This window comes from Danio rerio, chromosome 20 (genome assembly GCF_049306965.1).
Source record: "Danio rerio strain Tuebingen ecotype United States chromosome 20, GRCz12tu, whole genome shotgun sequence".
In the NCBI taxonomy this organism is placed as follows: Eukaryota; Metazoa; Chordata; class Actinopteri; order Cypriniformes; family Danionidae; genus Danio; species Danio rerio.
The window spans coordinates 30,832,192-30,858,514 of record NC_133195.1 but is presented as its reverse complement, the minus strand read 5'-3'; the positions used below and the strand labels follow the sequence as shown (position 1 = coordinate 30,858,514).

The 26,323-nt window shown below is 36.4% G+C and overlaps 1 long non-coding RNA gene across 1 annotated transcript in view; it reads left to right on the top strand.

Moving 5' to 3' along the window:
- Positions 1-15,169, top strand: part of LOC141379287 (uncharacterized) — a 40,569-nt gene extending 25,400 nt beyond the window's left edge. The window contains exons 2-3 of the long non-coding RNA XR_012395811.1: positions 13,457-14,293; positions 14,403-15,169. This is a non-coding gene — a long non-coding RNA (uncharacterized lncRNA). The remainder of the gene's footprint in view (positions 1-13,456; positions 14,294-14,402) is intronic.
- The last annotated feature ends 11,154 nt before the right edge of the window (positions 15,170-26,323 follow it).

The window sequence follows — 26,323 nt, the reverse complement described above, 5'->3', positions numbered from 1 at the left end:
CTATCTTACCAAACAATACACCAATGGGAAGCTTACATATTCAGATTTCAGCTGATTCATAAATCTTCCAAACAAATGAATTTCAGAACATTGTGCTTCTGTAAAGATGCACACATCACTCGTGCACTGATGCCTGAAACAAGCAGGCATGGCATCAGCATTATCCTGCCTCCTTTTGTACCACTAATTATCACCTCTAATTGAGCAGAGGGGAGAAATTGGTGCTGGTGATCTCTCCGGGGGTCAGAGCTCATCATTAAACACTCAATATTCCATTAGCTTGGCCTGTCTGGTGCTGGGCAGGGCAGAAGTGTGTGAGACGGCCTCAGGTGGGATCGTTAGACCTGGGCTGTGGCCTCGTAACTAATCTCGCCTCATTTGCGAAGCTTTCATTCGTTAGCTACATTGCGGCTGCTGATGTCTGTCAACGGACAGTGCTTCATCAGTGGAGAGTGTGTGTGCTTCTTTGGAGCTGGGTGTATAATGCAGTTTGCCTGAGGGTGGTTTCAGCAGGTCGGGTAATTAGGCTGTAAGAGGATGCTTGGCCTGCGGAATTTTTTTTTAAAAATACGGTTTATTAGATCCTTAAGACATTTATTATCAAACAAAAAGCGTCAGTCATAAGATTGCCCTGTAGTTGTCATAAATGTCCAAAATAACGCTTGTCAAGTGCTAATGTTAAGTACACTCAAAAAAAGTGGCGCTTGCGGTTTGTTCAAACTGCTTATTTAAAACAAGCTAAGACAACACAACTCTTTAGGTTTTTTTTTGGACAACTTAATAGTTTTATGTTCAGTCTACTTAAATTTGTAAAATCTACTAAGTTAACTTAAATATTTCATGGTTCCAACACAAATCGATTGTGTAAAACCCAGCTATTTTTGAAGCGCAAATAAAAAAGTTATTTACTATTTGCTCATTATTTGGTAAATATTATGCAAACTCCTCTTAAAACTGAAGGAACTTTGATAGTTTTTAAAGATTTTAAATAGTTAAGAACATCTACTTAGGAGTCATTTCAGAAAACACACTTATTTTCTTTAGTTTTTAATCATGTGTTGTGAGATTCTGTATTTTTTCTCCTGGCTTGTTTGCATGTATTTTGTGCTTTTATGTACAGCACTTTAGTACCTATTGTGGTTGGTTAAAACTGCTCTAGAAATAAAATTGAGTCAAGTTTTTATGAGTTCATGAAGAAGATTAAGGTTTTATGTCAACTGCATGTATGGGCTGCATGATATTGGAAAAATCTGATATTGCATTATTTTATTTTTCTGCGATAAATATTGCGATTTGTGTATAGATTCAAAAGATAGTTTGAATAGCACTATTGATGGTTTTATGGAGAGTCTAACAGTATGCAGGGACAGAAATTGTATTACTACAAAGCAAAAAAAAAAAAGAAAAAAAAGAAAAAAAAAACTTGTATTAGTTTGTTTTGTCTCATTTGTAGTCCAAAAATCAAAAAATTCCTGTAAACAAATGTTTTGTCAAAATTAAGTCAAAATTAAGAGTTTTTTTCTTAAAACAAGCCAAATTATCTGCCAGTGAATGAGTAAAATAATCTTTTTTTTTGCTTTGAAATATTGATATTTGAACTATTAACAAGAAAAAAAACGAAAGTACGAAAAATATGTTTGCATAAATCCTATAAATTGAGGTGATTTTAATAAAGTGATTAAATACAATTCTGTAGCTCCTGGTTAACTATAAACCAGACTCAACATTTGCGGTGTGACTATTGCTGATGCCTAAATTGCGGTATCGATGATGAGAAAATATTGTGTAAATATTTTATTTTATATTATTATTATATTATATAATTATATATTATATCTGACTGTATATATATAATGTTTTTTAATTTATTTATTTATATATATATTTTTGTAAATGAGACACAGCACACTTAGTTTTTTTTGTACACTATCAGTTAAAGAGTGTTCAACGTTTTAGGCAGAAACAAGTTATTTGCTTGCGGAAGTAAAAATTCCATTTAGTATTTTCCGTATTTTCAGTTTATTATTATTATTTTTTGCAGTAACTGATTACCATTTAGCTGTTTTGATCTTTAAGTCTGTTAATAAAATGTATACATGCTTTTGTTGAACCATTCTGTCTATTTAAATCAACATATGTTTAACAAAATTAAGTTTAACAATTGAATAACTGAAAAAATACATTACCTATGATGCCGTGCACATTATTAATGTCATTACACAGTCTTAAGTCCCTTAGTCTTTTTGTCTGATTATTACATATGAATATGCTTCAGGTCAAACTTTTTAATAATGTGATTCTCTTTATTGCTGGTTGTTTTGAAGTTTACAGCACTTTAAAAGAATAGTTCATCCAAAATGAAAACTCTAAAAGCTGTTTTATTTCTTGTGTTGTACACAAAAGAAGAAATTTGAAGAAAGCTGGAAACCTCTAACCAACTTGTTTGTTATTGCTATTGTACTATCAAAGTCATTAATTACAGGTTTTCAGCTTTCTTCAAAATATCTTACAGTATTTTGTGTTCAACAGAAGAAAGAAACTCATTAAGGTATGGAACCACTTGAGGGTGAGTTAATGGTGAGTAAGCTTTTATTTTGGGGTAAACGATCCCTTGAACAAAACACTTCCAAGAAATCACAGCCTAATGGAAACTTTTCTTAGCACATTTTTTTTTTTTTAAATGAAAATGGATAAAAAAAGAGTTCTTAATAAAAAAAATTAGTTTTTAGATGTTTTTACTTAAAGGTTCTTAGTTCTCTTTGTCATATAGGATTTAAGTTAATCTAAATATAAATACAATAAAAACAAATTCTTAAACTAAAAGTAGATCAAAGTCAAACCGCATACTAAAGAAAATAATAACAGCCAAAATAAGCCAGCAAAATTAAATGAAAAATAATAATAACTTAAATTCTAGCGACACTTTTACAAAACTTGCTGAACCTGAAATGTGAATGACTCGATGACCTGCTGTTTGACACAAATATAGAGTCAAATCAAACAATAAACAAAGACTATATACATAATATATCTTTACTAAGATTTACAAAAGACCACCTTCACTGTTATTTAGTGACTGACTCCACACACACACATCCATTTTTACAGTCAGTGTGCAATCATCTCTGAATCATTTTATGCAGTTATGCCAAAACTACTTCACTGTATATAATTCTCTATATTTGGGTGTGTTTCAATCTTTGCTAAAGGAAGAATTCAGTGTGCATTTGACTTCATTATCTCAAGATGAATAACTCCTGTCATTTTGTTCTACTCCCTCGATAAGGATTGAGCAATACATGTTGCCAAACTCTTTTACTTGAGAACTGTGTGTGAATGTGTTTACCGCACAATTCTAGAAGCGTGGACATCCTCTTGTCTCCTCCTGTTTTCTAATACCACCTTTTGTGTGTGTGTGTGAAACCAGATACGGATGTGTTGTTTATTGTTACACAACCATCTCGCACCAATTTGTGGCCAGTTTGAGGGACTGGCCCACTTTTATTTTTTCCATAGTGGATATCTGACACTGTTTAAGGTAGCCAGCAGAAGCATGCATACACTTGTACTGTAAATAAAGAAACGAGCGGCTGAAATCTGATATTGTTTTACCAGCAACCTCTCTCACCATCATTTGTCTTCTTTGTCACACAACCAACATTTTCTCACTGCTTTACTTCCCCATAATAATCTGAAGGCAGCTCGACATACATAGCAGGTGGTTATGGGAGCCCATCAGCTAAATCTAAAATAATTGTCCCCTACCGAATCAGCAAGTGATTCACAGAGAAAAAAAAACATACTCTGGTCATAGGTGTGCCTTGTTTTCCAGGAAAGTGATCAAAGACTTCCTTTTCACACAGATCAAAACGGGACTGCAAGATATTTATTGCTTTGTTTGGCACTCACGCCGACACGTCCTCAGAGAAGAGGAAAACGTACGTGCCTGTGTATGACACTGTAAACCTACATGTAACAGGGAAAGCGACAGATGCGGCTGCAACTCAGATTATGACCAGAAATAAAAAAAAATTAGTGGGATGGATTTACGATGGATAAATAACCAAATTCACACTGCAGCTACAGAAATGCTATTATTGTTTATTGGAGAAATTTGCACACTGTAATCTCATTGATTGCAGAGTTATAATTCTCAATTATAATCAAATAACCAGCAATGACAAGTTGGACTTGATTTAATTTTTGTCTTCTCTAGACTGGTATATGTTAAGCCTAAAAAATATTTAAGTGGGTAAATAAGCGAGTTTCACTTACTATACTGGCTTTAAAAAAATCTTTCTGCCTTTTTTTTAGTTGAATAAAAGGAACTTTTGACTAAGTCAAGTCAACTTCAGCTTTATTGTCAGTCCACTACATGTGGACATACAGAAGAAAGAAGTGTCATGTCTTGCAGGACAACAGTGCTACATAAATTAGTCATAAATACAAACACATCACTGAGCGTAAGAGCTATATATATATATATATATATATATATATATATATATATATATATATATATATATATATATATATATAACTATGCATGACTAACATATATTATACTATAGCTTAAAACGATTAAGTTAAGATTTCTATACCTAAAGAATTTGTTAAAACCTGATAACTCATAAGAATTTAAGTAACATTAAAATGTTTGTTTTCATAACTTTTTTGTCATATCATTTTACTGTGCATAGATTCTTCGAGGTCAAGACAAAAACCATTTATTAATATTTTTTTGCTATATTAATGAGCTAGATTTTTAATGTGTGTAAAAATAATAACCACCAAACATTTTTCATTTTAAGGGTATTGTTTAGATTATGTCATTGTTGTGGGTCCTGTACCCAGGATTAAAGGATTAGTTTTGAGTTGACAAAACCAAACCAGTGTAATCAGGCTCTGTTGGTACCATGATGCTGATCATCAGCTTACTCTGTTCACTTGACCTTTGATCCTAAGTTCATGAAGGCAGGATATCAGTAGCAAATAGCCAATCACATGACTTGAATTTGAAAGATATCAATTCATAGCATACTTTGAAATCATTTTAACAGAACGGAAAAGATCTTTCTATTGAAGACAGCTAAAATACGTATATGTAGATATATGGTTAAAGTCAGAATTATTAGCCCCCCCCTTGAATTTTTGTTTCTTTTTTAATTATTTTCCAAAATATGTTTTACAGAGCAAGGAAATTTTTACAGTATGTCTAATAATATTTTGTTTTATGGAGAAAGTTTTATTTGTTTTATTTCAGCTAGAATAAAAGGAGTTTTTAATTTTCCAAAAAACATTTTAAGGCAAAATTATTAGCTCCTTTAGGCAATATATTTTTTCGATTGTCTACAGAACAAACCATCATTATACAATAACTTGCCTAATTACCCTTACCTGCCTAGTTAACCTAATTAACTTAACTAAACCTAGTTAATTTTAAATGCCACTTTAAGCTGTATAAAAGTGTCTTGAAAAATATCTAGTCAAATATTATTTACTGTCATCATGGAAAAGATCAAATAAATCAATCATTAGAAATGAGTTATTAAAACTATTATGTTTAGAAACGCATTGAAAAAATCTCTCCGTTAAACAAAAATTGGAGAAAAAAATAAATAAACCGGGGCTAATAATTCAGGGGGACTAATAATTCTGACTTCAACTGTATATGTTTTTAAAGATTTACCTCACAATAAAAAAGGAAAAAGCTTTAGCATTTAGCTGTATGTCTGTACATGTATATATAATAACAAAATGGTTATTAAATAAAATATATTACTATAATAATCTGAATAATTTTAAATTATCCTTATTAAAATCATACTAGTTTAATTTTTTTTTTTATGTTTATTGACATTTAGTATTAATGGGAATAACACTATATCAGTAGTTCATTGTTGAAATCCTGGTTTGGGATCTGTAATTCAGAAAAAAAGAGTGATTAAAACAGAAATACTTTCATGGAACCTAAATTTCAGGATTTGTCCAAACTAAACTTCATAGTACAGGCCCCAGAGAAACCTGAGAAAATATTGCTAAAATATAAAAAAAATATAAAATTAATAAATAAATAAATTGCCCTGCCAACAAAACTAAGGGCTCTATTTTGACGATCCATGCACAAAGTGCAGAGCGCAGGGCGCAAACGCATTAGGGGCGTGTCAGAATCCACTTTTGCTAATATAAGGACAGAAAAATCCGCTTTGTGTCGTGGCCCATGGTCTAAAAGGGTTGAGCTTAGGTGTGTAGGTGTGTTTTGAGAATAAATCAATCAGAGTCTCATCTCCCATTCCCTTCAAGAGTCAGTTGTGCGCGCCATGGCACATTTGCTATTTACATAAAGTAAAGTAAGTGTAAGTGAAAAAAACTGAGCATTTCACTAGCAAGAAAACAGTTAAACAGAGCATCTACAGCATGAGAATGAGAGATAAGGCCTCATCATTTTCTACTTTCACTTTCACTCTCGTGGATAGGGAAACCTTGTACGCACAGATATCAATTAGCATATAAATAATTAATTTCATTTGTTAAGCGCAAAGATTTGTTTCAAAACCGTTTCTAAGTTTAGTTGTAATTTCCAGCAAACGAATAAATTAACAATAATAACGAAGTGTGGTCAAAAACCTGACTTGCATCATAATACATCTGCTACGCCTTATATGGTCTAAAACCTGACAGGTGAGAAAACCTAAGCTTGTTTTAATAAAACAAATATAAATACATATTAAATAAATAATACTGCTAATAATTATAACATTATACAGAGGCAAATTTTTTTTGAATGAACTGAAAAAGCCCCCCGAGATGAAGAAGGCATGAAAGTATGGTTTTTATATTTATGTAGGCTAGAAAATAATGTTTTTTAATATTTTAATCCTTTATATTTATATCCTATATATATCCTTATTATATCCTATATTTACTTAATATTTTAATTCTTTTTCATATGTAAAGATATTTGCGTATTGCTCTATATCTTGTGTGTATTAAGCAGTGTGTAAGCGAGGCGCACAAGTAACGCGATCTGCGCTGGACAACGCGCCAGCAATGCGCATCAACACGCCTTCCTTTTTAGACCAGAACGCCTATAGGCGCACATATGAGCGCAAATGCATTTGCTATTTAAACAGTGTGGCGCTAAACGTCAAAACGACTCTTGCGCCAAGCTGAAACTAGCAAAAAAACAATTGCGTCGCGCTTTGCGCCACATTGCGCCGCGTGTATGATAGGACCCTAAATGTGCATGGATTTTGCTTAATAAAATGGCACTGGATTTAAATAATAGAGTTTTATTGCATTTCATTGGTAAGAGTGTTTGTATTAAGTGTGCCAATATTTTTTTGTACTTTTTGTAAAATTGATTTATGAAAGCACATTTTATGAGGGTGACATTCAAAATTCAACTGATCTGAGCTTGTCTTATTTTAACTAAATGGCAGCCAGGAAAGCAGATTTAAATTTAGCGGCTGATTACTCCAGTGTGACTGTATGCATCAAAGTGTTAAGATTACAAAAGTTTCTATTTTATTTACAGTGATATCACAAGATGTAGTCGATCACTAAGTGAAAGCTGTGTTGCACCAGGTGCTCTGCTTTTTCCAAAGAGAATTGCAAAGCCTTTTTTTTCTCTTATAAGTATTAACTGACAAAACTGTTTTTACATTGTAAAAACCTAATTGTACTCTGCTGATTGGCTCACTTTGTGTGGTTATGACTTTGACAACATCCTTACTATTGGTTGTTTGTTTCTACCTTGCAGCTGCTCTATTGTTATACAGTAACTTACCGCAATAAATTAATTAATAATGAATTGGCAATCCATTTGCTTTGTTTTGACCACCAAACAGAAAGGCAAAGTTTTGGCAGCTGGAACAAGCACACATCAACATGTTTGGTTTTTCCCTCAGTCTCAAAAACGAGGTCAGCGCTTGGTAAAGGGATGTGCCCTGAATAGATTTTGAGTCATTTTTCAATAGGATCAGTGAGTAAGCTAATTGTAGATTGTTCTCATGACATTATATCAGCGCTGTTATGACAAAGCCTAGTGGCTAAGCAGAGCAATACATCTGTTCATCTGCTGCAGGCCCTGACAAACACACACACACACACACACACACACACACACACACACACACACACACACACACACACACACACACACATACACACACACACACACACACACACACACACGCAATTCTCTCTCTCACTCTTTCTGTTTCTCTGCTTCTGCCTCCCTGGCACCACAAAAGGGACATTTATCACCATGGTGACAAGCAGAGAGAACAATGCTCACTTTTGGGAAGCGGAAGGTCTTCTGTGGCTGATATTATGCTTAGAATATGTTGGATTTCCTCCTAAAGGGTGAAATGGCATTAGATGAGACATGGGTTGGCCCAATGAAATCAAAGGTTTTGAAAAGCAAACCCATAAATTATACGGATGCCAAACTTGCCCTGAACCAGTGCTTTTACAGTGCTTCCCTTGAGATCTTCCATATATCTCACTATCAGATCTGTCAGCAGGTGTAACAGAAAGAAAAATCTTAAATGAATAAAGAGTTCAATTTTTAAAGAATCCTTTCACCAATGGTTCTTAAAGGTGCTTTTGACTGTAAAGCATCAAAAAAATACCGTATGTTTGCAGATATTTAAGAAATATGTCAAGTGAACATTCTTGTTTATCTGAAAAACAGTGCTGAAGTCAGTTGTTCTGTATTTTAAATGTCTGTTACAGTACATGCTGGAACGCTGTCTTTGTTTTTGGTCTTTTAACCTGCCCACTGCCACTTTAGCCAATTCTATTTTAGCAGCCTTGTTGGAAAACCGCATATTCCATTCATTTATTCTGTCATTCAAGCATGTGTCCGTGACCGAAATGCAACCTCCTTTTGACAGTAGCAGACTCCAAAATGAGACACAGATTCAGAATTCCACATGAGGTGGCTATTAATCAGCAAAAAGTATAAATATTACAAACTTAAAATTTAGCTGAGCAGGTTACATTGTAACCGTGTGTCCAACATGATACGTGATGAGATTTGCAGTGATAAGCAATTCGGCTGTGAAACACAACAGAAAATTAAATACAGCCATTCAGAAGCACAGAACATGCACTCACTCACGAAATGGTAAGGTTTATAATCAAATTAATATATATTAAACCTCTTTAACATTATAAAATATATGTGCTAAATCACTGATATGTATTGGTTTACATTAGTTCACAATTAAAAAGCTCAATTTTAAACTGTTTATTTTATTTTCTAGATCCTATGTAAACTATGTGCTGCTGCTTTCAGTAGTGTGGCAATAATGTCATGTGAAATGGCATTCAAACTCACATTATTAGCATTTGACACTGAATAAAGCACATGAGGTGCACCTGAGGTGATCATTATCATTTATCCTGTTAAAAACCTATGCAACCTGTGATAAATAGAAACCATTTCTAATATATCAATTTGAGATGTTGGTTAGAACAAAAACTCCTTTTAATATGGGGAATATTCTTTCTATCGCGTACCATTGCTTTTATTTACGACACTGATTAAATCAGCCTTTAGACTCGAAGCTCACTCGTTGGTTATCAATCTGGCAACCTGCGCTTGTGTTTGTTTTGATCCAGGTGTTAAACTTACATACCGCACCTTTAATAGTGAAAAAGATTCTTTAGAAAATTAAAACATTCTTTACACTTTCTTCTAGAGCAGTGGTCACCAAACTTGTTCCTGGAGGGTCAGTGCCCTACAGATTTTAGCTCCAACCCTAATTAAACACAATGATTCATGGATTGGCTCTACGTCACCAGAAAAAGCATCATGCCTCATCTAGCATGCACTTTTGCACTGTGTAAAACTGTCAGTCAGAGTAGCTAACAGAAAATAAGACACAGCTGAACCTCATGTCTGTTCTCTAAAATAAAACCTAGTGTCTTTCCCATATATTCGGAATAAGCATGTGTAAGTAATATGAAACTTCAACATATATTTTATGAGTTGGTTATTGGAGATGTAGAATGCAGGGAAAGCGTCTGCATAGAGAGACGCTGCAGCGCTGCTGAAGATTGTGGGTGTTTACAGGGGTTTGACAGATAAATTTGTAGCTAAATTCAAGAATGCCAAACAGCATTTTTCAATGGCAACATTCTTGGATATGTCCTTGCTTTCAACAAACCATTAACACTAGACACTTTACATGTAATTAAATTTTATCAAATAAAAATACTTATTGTGGATCACAATCCACAGCTTCGTCTATTATGGTTGGACCTGCTTGTTCTTTGAGGGGGTTTTAGTCGAATCTAGCACTGAACTGGAAGAGATTCTGGAAGCTGTCCTTTGTCAAATGCTAGAGCTATATATATTTTTTATAATTCTCCAGAACATAAATAAACTAAATTGTAAGCACTTCTCTCTTAGTGTCGTGTCCTTTGAAAGCCCAAATACAGAAACAGAACAAGCTTTATAGAAATAGCAGCGTTTGGACAGCGTTTTAGCTTTATTTGCTATAACATTACAGCGTTTCTGGCCATACCCTTATGTGTGTGGTGAATGCGAGTAACCTAAAGGGTTTGTATTCTCAGTAACCCAATGTATTTTTTGAAGTCCCCAAACTTGGTTCTAGGAAGGCTTTGCTAAGCTAACTCTGTAAAAGACAATGTCTTATTTTCTTTGAACTTTGAGCATATTACTTTTAGAGATGTTGTTGATGTTCACACAGCTACATTACACATCAACTAAAGTTTAAAATATGATATCATAGTGGACCACCCCTTTAAGGTGGCAGCTGTCAAAACAGCAAAATAATTTAAAAATATATCTGAATTTACAATTCTATGTGTGAAAGAGCCATAAGTGTGGACATAAGCACCAGAAAAACTGCCATTTGGATTAGCAGGTAGTGAAACAGCAAAGAGTCCTCTGCGTGTGTGTATTGTTTTTATCTGAATGACAGCGGGGCCACTTCCCATGGCATGTCCTGAGGGTCATGAGTTTACCCTGCCAAACCCCTCCTTCCCCAGGGCTTGTGGGCTTTATGATCCCTGTGTGTCCCTCTTGTATACACCCTGTCCTGTACAGCCTACCCCAGCTCTGTCTCTGCCACTCTCACCCAGCTCTCTGTGTTTATTCAGCCTCATCCTCCACTACAGCAGTCTAATAAAGCCAAGCTTCTTCCAGCCAGACACTCCCGCCATTTACAATCAAAAGAACACATAACGTACATTCATAATGAGCATGTGCTGCTCTTTCCTAATGCTTGATCAATATCTTTATTTTGAGAAGTGACAGTATGGATATATGGGAAGTCATTTAAGTGACAAGTAAGGTTTTTTTACTGCCTGTGCAAAGTACATTATCAGTAGGGTCAAAATTGATATTATGTTTTCAATATTTGGAGTTATACACAGATGTGACACATACTCTGTAACCATAACAGATAACAATCCAAAACCAAGTCAGTCAAGTAAACAGGAATTAAATACAAGAAAATAAGAGTCCTTAAATGCTCCTGAAATTGCCAATTGAAGTACAATTGAGTTTTCTTCACGATCATTTGAAAAGTAGGGGAGAGCGGGGATGAGAGAAACTTGGGACAAAAGTAACAAAGCGATTTTGTCGAAACCCTGACAACTTTTGCTTTCCAGGCTATAAATGCACAATCTGCATGCAACCCTTGACTGAGCTACCAAATATCAGCTTATTTCAGGATTGTGTCCTGTAGTTAGCCCCAAATTTCTGTTTTTAAGTGCAAAAAGTTAATTATTGTAGCGGTTCTTTTTTCCTTATTACAAGTTGTGTTTCACCTTTCATTTAACACAGTAATGATCAATCTACAGGTTATTTAGTGCAATAACACATCCTTAAGTGTGAAACGTCTGTGTTTTCAGTTTAAAAGTAATTCAGATTTAAATGGCAAGAGAGTTCCTGTGGGGTCAAAAGTAACACTTTTATTTATGTCCTACTGCTAATAGACAAAATGCATTTTTCACTTCCACAAACTTTTTATGGCATTGCAATTTAAAATGAAAATGATGTTTAATATTTTTTGCAAAAAAAAAAAGGACAAAATATGTTTAAAGTTCACATTAACAAGGTCATCGTCAAATATATTTAAAATAAAAAAAACATTAAGTTAGTAAATTTACTGTAGCAAATGTTGTGCTACTTTTGACCCATCCATGTGTACCTTTGGCCCTGTAGATGGGGTCAAAAGTAACAATGTTCAATTTTAGTTATATTGAAGTTGTTTTACATTGATTTAAAATAACACCTGATTTTGAAAGAGCCCTCTTGTGAGTTTGTATCCACAGCAAAAATATATTTCTGCTAAAACATTATCTTTTAAAATTATTTTTATCAAAAATGTTACTGCCATCTCTGCTCTTCCCTATGTTCTACGGTTCATCTCCCAGCAGGACAAAGACACAAAGCACACTGGTATCAATGGAGTGGCTTCACAAAAACTTGGTGAATGTTTTTAAGTGGCCCAGCCAGAGCCCAGACCTAAATCCTCTTAAACATCTCTATAGAGATCTGAAAATGGCTGTAAACTGTCACTTCCTATTCAACCTGATAGATCTTGAGAGGTACTGCAAAGAGGACTGGGCAAAAATTCCCAAAGACAGGTGTGGCAAGCTTGTGGCATCATATTCAAAAAGACTTGATACTGTAATTGCTGCAAAAGGAGCATCAACAAAGTATTGAGCGAAGGCTGTGAATACTTTTGTACATGTGATTTTTTCAGGTTTATTATTTTAAATAAATTTGCAACAATTTTTTTTCACACTGTCATTATGTGGGTATTGTGTGTAGTATTTGAAGGAAATAAATTAATTTAATCAATTTTGGAATAAGGGTGTAACATAAAAAACATAAAAAAGTGGAAAAGTGAAGTGCTATGAATACTTTCTGGATGGACTGTAATAGGAATATGGGTAGTATGAATGGAATTCGAATGTACTATCCACCATTTATAATATCACATATCCAACCCACATCAGTTGCATATCACTTCACTTGCATAAATAATTTCTCTCATGTGGTGTCAAGAGATAATATAGTGTCCACTGGATCGTCACCTAAAAATCTTGCCAGAATACTATGAATTTGGGTAATTACTCGGCTAACTTGGATTTTGGACACACTGTTACTCTAGTACTTCTTTTGATAACAAAGCAACTGCTCCTGTTGCCTAAATCAAGCAACACAAACAGAGTGATGGAAGAAGATCCCATATACTCCCCTAATTTTACTTTTGTAATCAGGTTGACCAAGTTAAGTTAAACAATATTTTGACTTGAACAAAATTCAAATGTTAACACATGAAGCACATTAAGGTTACTGTACCTGACTAAACAGTTTCACATTAACATGCTACACCCAAAACAAAATTGCGTTGCTTGATAATTCTTCAGTTTCTCACTGAATATTTTCCCTTCTTTCCCTCTTCAGACCCTTTGATGTCTGCTGATTTCCATACATCATCTCCAAAATCAACAAAGATCAGTCCCATGGCAAGTTGAGAGGGAATAAGAGCTGTGATTAGCTCAGTCCTCACACGGCTGCTTCAGTAAAGACTCTATCTTCATCCCTCCTCAAATGGCCACCATTATCTCAACCCAATCAGTGTCTCAGTTGTGAACGACCAGCGTTTTTCTTTACTGATGGGACTTGTTCTGGGGAGACCTGACTACACGGAAACATGACCTCCTCTCTCTCCCACATACCCCCATGGGACCACCATTTCAGTTGCTGAAATATTCATGCGGTCGAGGAACATGCTGTAAGAGCTCAGGTCTTTAAAGTCATTAGACAAGAGAAAGTGAGTACAGAGGATACTCCCATGCTGAAAGACTGCATGAATGGACCTTAGTGATAATTCACTAGACATTTGCAGTTTAACTTCTTACGCTCAGTTGAGAATATTTCTTTCCCTCAATAGAATATTAAAAAAGATTTTTAGCTGAAATCATAGTCTTTGCTGAATCATAAAATGCAAATCAATGGCCACTAGGACTTGGAGAGTCTAACAATCATATATAATCAACACACACACACGCATGCACGCACACACACACACAAAATATACAGTCATTCTGAAGTTGAACATTATGTTTGTTTGGATATATATGGACTTTATAAATCACTATGGACCACACTTTCAGCTAAAATCTTCTATGAAGGCCCAAACGTAAACAGCATTGACAGTAATGGAAAATCCTCATAGATCTCATATCAATATGGATTTCAGTGTGCCTTTCTCGTTCGCATCGGATTTCTCCGGGTCAGGTGCTTTGATTTCCTCCACAAGTCCAAAGATATGCAATACAGGTGAACTAGGTAAGCTAAAATGTTCATAGTATATGTGTGTAAATGGGAATGTATGGTTGTTTTCCAGCCGGGTTGCAGCCGGAAGGGCATCCACTGCATAAAACATATGCTGGATAAGTTGGCGGTTCATTCCACTGTGATGACCTCTGATTATTAAAGGCACTACGGCAAAAGAATAAATACACCCTCATTTACAACAAACAGAAACTTCCTTCGGGTAGAGCTGTGCACAACAGTAACCAATATTGCAGTACATATCGGAGTTGAACCTACAATATACATAAGTCTGTAAATCATTCATGAAATTGTTTAATTAGAAGACATGCAGGAAAAAAAAAGATTTATATCTTTTTAATAAAATTTGCTTGACAGATTTTGACAACCAGTTCAACATGTTTGTATGTAATGACTCAAGTTATAAAATGAGGACTAGTAGTTTGATATGGAATGATTATTTAGCATTCACAAGTTTATTGTATTTTGGCTGACATGACAAAAGCAAATGATAATGTCATAAAACAGCAGAAGGTTGTATGAAAGCAATTGATGCATGCATTTGAAATTTGTTGGAAGGAATGAGAAACTGCTACTATGATGTACACACATGACTAATTGTTTTGAGAAATGCATTAACTGCTGTGCAAATGTGAATAGTATTGAGAGAAATGTACCAAAGTGACAGAGAAAAACTGTAAGCTTTGACTAAAATTGACTAAATAAGCTTTTTATTGTTGTTCAGTTTGTTAGGATAAGACAATATTTGGCCCAAAGATACAACTATTTTAAAATCTGAGGGTTCAAAAAACACTTTTCAAATTAAAGTTTTAGCAATGCACAATACTAATCAGAAATTGAGTTTTTATATATTTATAGTAGGAAATTACCATATCTTAATAGATCATGACCTTTACTTAATTCTTTAATGATTTTTGCAATTAATAAAGTTATATCTCTCCGACATAATCCTGATTTTGTGGTCCAGGGTCACATATTTGATGGATCCTTCATCACTGTAATACTACTGTTTATTACAGTAAATGATGTGAATGTGAATTTGCACTGGAACTTGTAAGGTATAAAGCACTATAAAAGTAGGGGTAACCTGACTTATTTCACCAATAGGCCCACAACCTTCAGGAGAGCAGACACAGCTGTAGCTGAAGATAGTGGGAATGTTGGAGATGTTTGGGAATAAGCAAAAGATGGATACAGAAGGAGAGCAAGGGGAGGCAGGAACGCTGGCCTGGGGCCTCTGATAGCAGCGCTCTAATTAATAGGTTATGAAAGCAGATGGAGGATGCGGGATGTCAGGGTCATTAAACTGCCTCTCTGTTTAACCCCCCTCCGTTCCCCCAAACACATACACACAACACCCCCCTACATCTCCTGACTCCAGAAAAACAGGCCTGGCTCTCCAGAAAAAAAAAATAGGAAAAAAATAAAGTTGCCAGCAGTGCAGACCATGCATGAGGAGGATGGATGTTCTAGTCCCTGGTGGTACAACTGCAGACGATGGTTAACCTGAATTACAGAAGATAATGTCCAGAGAGCGCTAAAGTCTGATCATTAAGAACCATGAGATTTACTCGCTGACTATCTCTGTCCTGCAGTATGTAACTAATGAGCTTGAGTGTTATGGATTCTGTTACCTGGATCAACATATTACCTTTGGGCTGAAGCTCCTCATCCATTATTCTGTCTTTACTTTCCTGTGGAGAATCTGTCTTGCAGGGCTGTTTCTGTTAACTAACAAGACATAAAAAAAAAATAATAATAAAATAAAAATGTTTTAACAATTAAAATAGAATAGAAAAGAAAAGAAAATAGAATAGAATAGAATTGAAAAAAACAAATGTATAAAAAAAAACTATAATGAAAATGACAAAAGCATTTATAAAAAAAATAGACACACATTTAAAAAGCCAATGTCAAAATTACCAACTAAAATGAAGTAACATCAACTTACATGAAAATACAAACATTTCAAATGTAAATAAATACTATAATACATCATTTCATACATAATAATAAAAAGAAAAAAAAGCCTTGGAAACTAAAATAAAATGTGTGTGATTCATGAACAAATGATTCTTATCAGCTCAAATCAACTAACTTAAATTCTTTTACTAAAAAGAACAATTTGTTGAGGAATCAGACATTGGTAGTTCTTTCATAAAACATGCAAAGCTGGGCATACAGTATGCCTAGTGTTTAACCTGAATTGCAGAAGACAATGTGCAGAGAGTGATAAAGTCTGATCATTAAAGACCATGAGATTCAATTGCTGACCATCTCAGCTGTCCTGCACTGTGTAACTTATGAGCTTTAGTGATATGGATTCTTTTACATGGATCAACATATTACCTTTAGGCTGAAGCTCCTCATCCATAATTCTTTCTTTACTTTCCTGTGGAGAATCCGTCCTGCATTTATTGTTAACTAATAATGAAATGAAATGAAATTAAACTTGATTAATTAAATTAAATTACTTCAATTCTTTGACTCAAAAGAACAATTTATTGAGCAATCAGACAATGGTACTTCTTTCATGAAATGTCCCCAAAGCTAGACATACAGCATATGCTTAGTTTTACACTGAATAATGACTGGATAACTGAGAAGAAGGCACTTTCTTTCTCTTGAAGGAAACTGCCAAACACAATCTCACGGCAATTCATAACTTTTTCTTTTAGTTGCTAATTCGTATGAATTGGTACGATCTCCTTCGTAGAATTTAGTTTGATTTGCTTTTCCCCCAATGGCGTTTGGGTTTAGGGGCGGGGTTGGGTGCCATCCCTCCTTTTTTAAATAGTACTTTTTGTCAACTGAACTCATTCGAATTAGCCAAATGTAAAATAGTTGTTTCCTCGTGAGATCAGACTGAAACTGCAAATTTAAATCAACATACTGTACGAGTAAGTAAATAATGACATTTTTTTTCTTTTGTTTTTGTTGCAAACTCTGGCCCGAGTCCATCCGTTAAAGCTGAAAGTTTCCTCTATTTCCCATGAGCCACTTGAGTGCCCCATGGATCCCTAAACAGCAGGAGTCACGATGTTGAATGGGCATCCAATCTGCTGACTTATGTTTTTACTGTCACTCACATCCAGCCTGAATCAGAGAAGACATCCAGAAAGAAAAGCCCGAAGGATTGGACCAGAGCCATGATATCATGCAAAAAAATGGACGCAGAAGACAAAAATACTTCCTCTCTCTGATCTTCTCTTCCTTTTCCATTTTTACCCTCTGACTTCCTTTCGTTCCCCATTTCCCATCATGCTTCATCTGAGCTCTATTGTTCTCCACCTCACCATCTTGAAATATTTTAAAGATCCCCCCGCAGGTCACCAATGCAGATTTCAGGGCAAACTTGTGCGATTTTCACTCCATAAAGCAGAGCTCTGCCAAATATCTTTCCCTTTCAGGAGGTCCCGACACCAGCTGGAGGAAAAGTGCTGACCTCTGCTGGCCACATTTAGATCAGCAGCCCACAACCCGAGCATGTGCGAGTCTCATCTGTGTTTGTACTACAGGCCTCAGATGGCACTGATGTGTGAACCGTGATCCACCATCAAAAGGGGCACAGCTTTACCAGATGATTCCCCTAAATTACAAGCTGCATCTTGTAACAGCTTCCAAACCAGCACGATTCCATGCCATTTTCCATCGCTTGGTGTGTGAAGCGCTCTTCAGGTGGAGTGGGCAGTGTGCTGTAGGCGGACGAGATGGACGATATCATCTAGCCGCTCGAGTGGATTCGTTCCCCAACGCCTCGGCTCAATCAGCATAATGAAGCCATCGCACGCTTCAGATGCTTTAAGTGAGATGATAGTGCTAGGAATAAATTCATAGCTATTGGTTCGCACAGCTAATGGCTGTGAATATGACTTACAAACCGAGAATGGAGGGGGGATTTTACTCCACATTGTAAATTAGTCCTTCTCCACAATTAATTATTCATGTCGCCCGATTAATTATGAAACAATCTGAAACCCAAAGCCAGTCCGGTAGGTTTGGAGGTTGCCTAGGAACGGGTGACCCATATTAAATGCCACCATTGTTTGGCGGTAACTGGAGAGCCAGGCTTCCCATAGGGCACCGGCCCCTCAGGGTATTGTGGTGGAGAGTAAATAAACAGCGGCTATATCATAACATTTGTTTTGAGGTTGATCACACAGGGTAAACAAGTATGTGTGGTGAATTATTCATCTCTGCTTCGTGGAACCCTCAACACAGGATTGACTAAAGGGGTGTTTGGTCATTAGTGGGGTTGTGGTGTGACACTCATGTCCCCAAAATTTGAGAGAAATTAAAGTAGAAGAAACCGTCATGTTAGCCTATGATACATTAGCACCCCCAAAATGGAAATTTGCTGTTAATTTACCAACCCTCAGGCCATCAAAGATGGTGACTTTTGTTCTTGAGTAGATCATTAAAGAAGATTATGAATTAACACTGTGGTGATGCATACAATTTCAGTAAATGGCTTCTGGCATTTTGAGCTAAAAAAACACACAGTTGCTAGCTGTACACAGCTAAAGGACAGTTTATACTCATGGATCTTGAAAGTAAAATAATTAGATCATGGAGAAAAAAAAATAAATTTTACAACATAATTTCCTAACTCTCTTTTGTTTAAATGTGCATATCTCAATAAACATTTCTAAAATGTTAGAGTTAAAATATGTCATATAAATGCTTTTATTTTTATCTATCTATTATGTTAAATTAATATTTTTCATTCCTCATTTATTTTACAATTTAAATGTGGTTCTACATTTTTATGATTTTGGTTGTTGAACACAAAAAAACAAACAAACATTGACTTCTGTACTAGGAAATTCTGTGGGAAAAAGGTTGAGAAGTGGAGGATGATTAGATGATGGCAGGTTGTTTATTCTTGGGTGAACTATTCCTTTAAAGAACCTAACATACAGTATATAGCACAACTGCTTTCAACATTTCCAATAATAACAATGTTTCTAAAGATGGAGACTGCTTCATGAGACTACTTACATGAAGTAATGACTGCTGGAAATACAGCTTTATCATCACCATAATTTGTTTGTATATATATATATATATATAGTTGAAGTTAGAATTACTAGCCCCCCTGAATCAATAACCCCCCATTTATTTTTCCCCCAATTTTTGTTTAACTGAAATAAGTTTTTTTCAACACATTTCTAAACACAACACTTTTAATAACTCTCTATCTCTAATAACCGATTTATTTTATTTTTGCCATGATGACAGTAAATAATATTTGACTAGATATTTTTCAAGACACTTCTATACAGCTTAAAGTGACATTTAAAGGGTTCACTAGGTTAATTAGGTAAACTAGGCAGGTTAGGGTAATAAGGCAAGTTATTGGATAACGATGGTTAGTTCTGTAGACTATTATTAAAAATATATATAGCTTAAAGGGGCTATACATTTTGTCCTTAAAATGGTGTTTAAAAAATTAAAAACTGTTTTTACTCTAACCGAAATAAAACACATAAGACTTTCTCCAGAATAAAAAAAAAATTACCAGACATACTGTGAAAATGTCCCTTGCTCTGTTAAACATAATTTAGGGAAATATTTAAAAAAGAGGAAAAAAATTTAAAGGGGGGCTAATAATTCTGACTTCAACTGATAAATCATCTTGTCAACTAAGAAAACTTTTGTAAACAAAAATTAATAATTAATTAAAATTAAAATTAAAAATTTTGGCCAAAAAACATTTTTGTTAACTGAAATGAAATAAAATATTCTCAATAAAGGAAAATTCAAAGGAAACAACAGTCACTGAAAAAAACCCTAACTAAAATAAAATAATAATAAGTAGAAAAAACATCATTAATCAGAAATTATACACTCAAACAATGTTTTGCAGTTTGTTCAAACTACTTATAATTTGGTGAAACAACATAATTCTTTAAGGTTTTTCAAGGACAATTTGATTATTTTGTTCCATCCACTGAAATTGGTAAAAACTAATACATTTACTTGTTTCATGTTGCCACAACACAAATCAATTGTGTGGAATTCAGCAGTTTTTACAGTGTAAGCACTCATTCTGTGTTGGAAAATCTGACCGGTGGCTGTTTAGAGAAACACCAGTATGTGGCGATTTTATGAAAACATTAGGCAAGAGTATGATTGTATACAACACCAGAACCTAAAGTTCGTTGCAAACTTTGATGTTGGCTTGAGAAAGTTGGCAGAAAATACAGCAGTTGCTAAGTGGTTGCTAGGCAGTTACCAAAATGTTTATGGCATTGCTAGGTGGTTGCTAAGCAGTTACTAAATGGCAACGATCATGTACATGTTTAATCAAATACTTAAACTTAGTAGGCATTTCTAGCAAATGTTATTGCACTTAGATAACCATTAATAGCATGTAGCTAATCGTTATTAGCACTTGGCTTATCATTGGTACCATGCATATTACACAGGAATTCCTATTTGCTAGCATGAATCAAATGAGTCAATACCTCAATACATCAAGTCCCTATGATGTTCTGATGAAGAGATATTGCTGTTTTTAAATGGTTGTTAGGTTAGCCTGTTTTATTGCAATGGGTACAATTGACAGCTTAGTGATGATGCATCAGAGCTTCTTGCTAATTTGAGTGATATAAATCAACCCCGATGTCTCTATGACATTAAAAAACTGGACTTGGACAATATGTAAAAATGGCTTGCCATATTTATTGAAAACATAATGCTTCCCTGCTGAACCAGCCTAGGCTGGTTGGCTGGTTTTAGCTCGTCGGCCCGGCTGGTTTAAGAGCGGTTTTGGCCACTTCCAGGCTGGTTTCCAGCCATTTCCAGCCTGGTCCCAGCCAGGCTGGGAGATGACCCGCTAAAATCAGCTTGACCAGTCTAGCCAAGCTGGGAGTCCAGTCAAAACCAGCTATATCCAGCTTAAACCAGGCTGGTCAAGCTGGTTTTAGTTGGATTTGGCTGGTCATTTTCCAGCCTGACCAGCTAAGACCAGGCTGGAAATGGCTGGAAACCAGCCTGGAAATGGCCAAAACCCCTCTAAAACCAGGCTGGTCAACCAGCTAAAACCAGCCAACCAGCCTAGGCTGGTTTAAGCTGGATTTTTCAGCAGGGTTTATAAATGTCAAAGGGATACATGTAAATTGGTTTGCCATGTAAGTAAAAATATGGAGTTTTAGTCAAAAAGGGCCTGCCATATTTGAGAAAAATAATGCTTAAAAATATTTATTAGAAAACTAGAAGTGATAAACCTGAAAATATATGGCAACAAAATCTAATGCAGAACACAGCTTTTGGCCAAATTTGGAGCTTGTATAATTGTTTAATAGGATTATACAAATGTAATATTTAACTTTTTTTTTATTCAAAAATGATAAGCCTGATTGGCATGAGGAGATATAGCAACAATCCTAAATGCAGAAGGCACATTTCGACCAAATTTGGGTCTTGTAGCAAAAACTGCCTAGAAAGAGATATGTTTGTTTTCGAGGAAAGAGTAGTATAACAGTATGTTGGCTTTCCAAAGCCAACATAATAAAATGTTTTCTAATGCCAAAAATGTAAATTAGACATCTTTAAATACACATATTATCTTTAATATGAACTTATTTGTAATACAAATAGTATTTTTTAATACATTATGTGAAATATGCAAAAAAAATTTTAGTACATTTCCACAATAATTAATGTAAGCTGTGCAATCATTAAACTTTGCACTGGTTGACACTGGACATGTCCTGCTAACTCTGCTAAACTAAAGCTACTAAAAACAAAACTATAACTAAATATTTGAAAACAAAATAGTAATCTGTTCAGAAAATTAATCTAAACTAAAACTAACAAAACCCAAAACGAAACAAACTAAAACTAAACTGAAATTTCAAAATAGTATTTAAATACTAATAAAAAATAATAAAAATGATAAACTATATAATAACATTGTTACAAATGTTTGAACACCAGTGTATATAATTTAATGTAATTCATTTTTCTGGACCCCAAGAGTCTCATGTAAAGATGAGTGTTTCAAAGCTCTGTGTTTTTGCACATGAGTTCCGCACACATCACCTATGTACGAGTGCTTTTCAACACAACATCCGAAAACAGGGCAACATGGGACAAACTGCTCATAAATTTAGAATCAGTGTTTTGTTTTCATCCGATAAAAAACAAGCTCAAAGAGGGCATCTCTGGGAGCACATCCTGCCCCTGGTGTGAGGAGGTGGAGCGAGCGGCTCTTCCCAGCATCTTCTAACTGTTGACCAGAGCGTGGCCAGCGACATGAAGGAAGATTTGAGCTCCGTGTGACCAGACGCCCGGTTCCTTCCCTGCCAGCCTGAGAAACAGGAAGCCCACCGTGCTTTTCCTCCATTATTGTGACTAACAGGAAATGCAGAGGTCTTCAAGGAGGGGAACGGGATGGGGCTGAAGGAGGCCGTGGGGAAATGAAGGCTGTAAGGTGGTGTGGACTAATGCACAATCATCAGCAAGAGCTCGGATCCACAAACAAGGTTCTGAAGATGCTCACTGATGCTTTGGGTCATTGTTTACTTCACACCTTTTCATCACGTTACTGTTGTCGTAATTAAGTAAAAGCAAAATCCATTTAAATTATTTTAGTATATATTATATAGTAGTTATATAGTAAGATAGTATTTTATTATATATTGCTGTCAATCGATTAAAAAATTAACTAATTATTTCACCTTTTTAAAAAAATTAATTGCGATTAATCACGATTAATCTCATTTAAAATACTGAAACTTGTCATTTTGGCTATTCAAATGTAAAATTAATGTAAACGCAAGACAAAAACTATTTAAATTCAAAATATAATTGTTTAATAGAATTTTTGTTTAACTTTCTAACACAGATTTCTTCATGTAAACAACATACCCACAATAAACCATCAAGATCCTGGCTTGACAGCCATATTTATTAAAGAAATTAAAACACAGGCATGTTAATGACATTTAAATTTCAAAACAATCAATGCCAATAAAGAAAACACTGATTTCCATGTTGGATTCTAAGTGGACTGCAAAAAAATGCCAAAATACAGGAATTGCAGATATGGAAAATGAAAAATTATAATAATAAACTATAGAATACAAACTGTTGCACTCATTGTAAAGTTTTATTGCTGTGAGATAAGAACATTAGTTATAGAGTAAAAACAATTTTGCTTAATCCTCCTTTACATTCATCCAGTTGCTAAGACTAGGAGTATCCCACACATGCACAGAGACTCCCAAATGCCCGCAAATGAATGCTAATTTCTCACAAACCGGTCGATAAATACAGTGCACACCCCTCTCCCCCGCATCCCTCCTAGCTCTTCAGGTAGCCTATGTCGCGCACAACTCACCCCCACCGTCATTCAGGTACGTCTCGCGCGCACTGGCGCACACGACCCTACTCAGATACGACGCTCACTCCACCCCTGACACCCCTCAACAGGCCTGACACAGACACAGACACACACACAATGCGCTGCAGACATTTTGGCCCCAACAGCCTTCCATACTGGAGCGACTCCCCTCATTCAACACGCATGATCACGTTCATCAAATTTGCTTAAACTAAGCGTCCTAAACTAAGCGTCCTAAAGTATTACTGTATTTCACAAGGATTCTGACACAACAACGCAAAGCATACGCTTTCGTTGCGTTTAATGAGGAAACACGCTAAACTTGGAGGGCTCATGCTGAAAGGCAGAGTAATGCCCTGTCTTTGACAGCTCGCGACTTCACCAGAGACTTTCTGAGTACATTCACATAAGACACCATTACTCCGATTTTAATATGATTAAGATTATACTCTTATTAAAATTCTACCATGTAGCCTAAGCAGTGATTTTATTACTTTAAAGGAACACCGTCACGAAATGCAGAGATTTTATTTCTGTTCGCCATGCGGTATCAACTTACAACAGAAGTCGAAAGTTAAAAATGAAACACCCGAAATTGCATGAAACTTTGGAGAGCCTGGTAATGCGACATTGTTTTATACTGAAACTTGCCTTCAAAAAGTGCTTCCTTGGTCTTATCCACATTTCTTGCATGTTAAACACGTCCACCACAACAGGAAGTAAAAAAAAACCTGCAACTGCGTTAATTGCGTTAATTTTTTTTAACATGTTATTTAAAATTAATCGTATGCGTTAACGCACTAATTTTGACAGCGCTAATATATATATATATATATATATATATATATATATATATATATATATATATATATATATTGTAGCGAGGCAGAGGGAAAACAGCGGCACAACAGGATGAGTTTACAGACAAGTCCCCGGAGGGTGCTTTATTTACAAAGTGAAGGTGTTGTAAAAGGTGCTCTTCTTTAGGGTGAGGTGCTCTGGTGCTCCGGGAAGTAGGTGAAGGACAGTGAGTAGTCGGGTGAAGGATCGTCACGAGCTGGAGTCCGCTAAGGAGAGACAGAGAGACAAGCATTAGCACAGGGAGTCATAGAATGAATGAAGCTCATCTTCTCCTGGCGTAGGTTGGGCTTATATGTCTCTCCGCTTGATGTCCTCCAGCTGTGTGCGATCCTGGCTTGATGAAGGTCCAGCTGGGTGAAATTAGCGACCAGGGCGACGTGGCATATAATTGCTCGCTACATTCCCCCCCCCCTTAGCGTCGTCCTGGTCCTGGGTGTCCTGCGGAGAAAAGGTAGAGTATTGTGAGGGGGGGTAGAATGGTTTGACAGACCTGCCCATCCTGACCATAGCCTTGAGAGCCCGTCGGCGTTTCCGTGGGAGGCCCCGGCTCGATGTTGCACTGTGAAGTTATAATCCTGGAGCGACAGGAACCATCTGGTGACTCGAGCGTTGTTATTTTTCGCTGTTGACATCCATTGAAGTGGAGCGTGGTCGGTCACCAGGGTGAATCTTCTGCCAAGGAGATAATACCTGAGCTCCAGGATTGCCCACTTGATCGCCAGGGCCTCTTTCTCTACCGTGGCGTACCGGGTCTCTGCAGGGGTAAGCTTCCGACTCACGTACATGATGGGGTGTTCTTCATCGCCGTGGACCTGGGAGAGGACCGCGCCCAGGCCCGAGTCGGAAGCGTCTGTCTGTAGGATGAAGGGGCAGCCGAAGTCAGGTGCGTGCAGTACCGGAGAGGATGTTAGTGCCGTCTTCAGGGCTTGGAACGCGCCATCTGCTTCCCTGTTCCATTGTATCTTCTCTGGCTGCCCCTTTCTGGTCAGGTCTGTCAACGGGCTGGCTATGGATGAGAAATTGGGAATGAAACATCTATAGTAGCCCGCTAACCCCAGAAATGCACGTACCTGGGTCTTTGTGGTGGGTTGTGGAGTTTCTTGTAGTGCTCTGACCTTGTTCTGTTGTGGCTGTATGAGACCTCTACCGATGTGGAAACCGAGGTATTTGGCTTCTGCTAGACCCAGGTGGCATTTCTTGGGATTAGCTGTGAGCCCAGCCCTACGAAGATCAAGGAGCACCCTCCGCAACCGGGATAGATGTTCTTCCCATGACTCAGAGTGGACGATTAGGTCGTCGAGGTATGCTGCTGCATACGGCTGGTGGGGTCTCAGCAGGATGTCCATCATACGCTGGAATGTTGCTGGAGCCCCGTGGAGCCCGAAGGGAAGAACCCGGTATTGCCAGTGCCCACCGGGAGTGGAGAAGGCGGTTTTCTCCTTGGCGCTTTCACTTAGTGGTAGTTGCCAGTAGCCTTTGGTGAGGTCGATCGTGGATATGAATCGGGCTCCACCCAGCCGATCCAGCAGCTCGTCCACCCGAGGCATGGGGTACCCGTCGAATTTGGAAATTTCGTTCAGCTTCCTGAAGTCATTGCAGAAGCGGAGGGTGCCGTCGGGTTTGGGGACCATCACTATGGGGCTGGACCACGGGCTACGAGATGGTTCGATGATTCCCAATTTCCTCATCTTTTGGATCTCCTCGTTGATAGCCAGCCGGCGAGCTTCTGGTACTCGATAAGGCCTCTGCCGGACGATGGT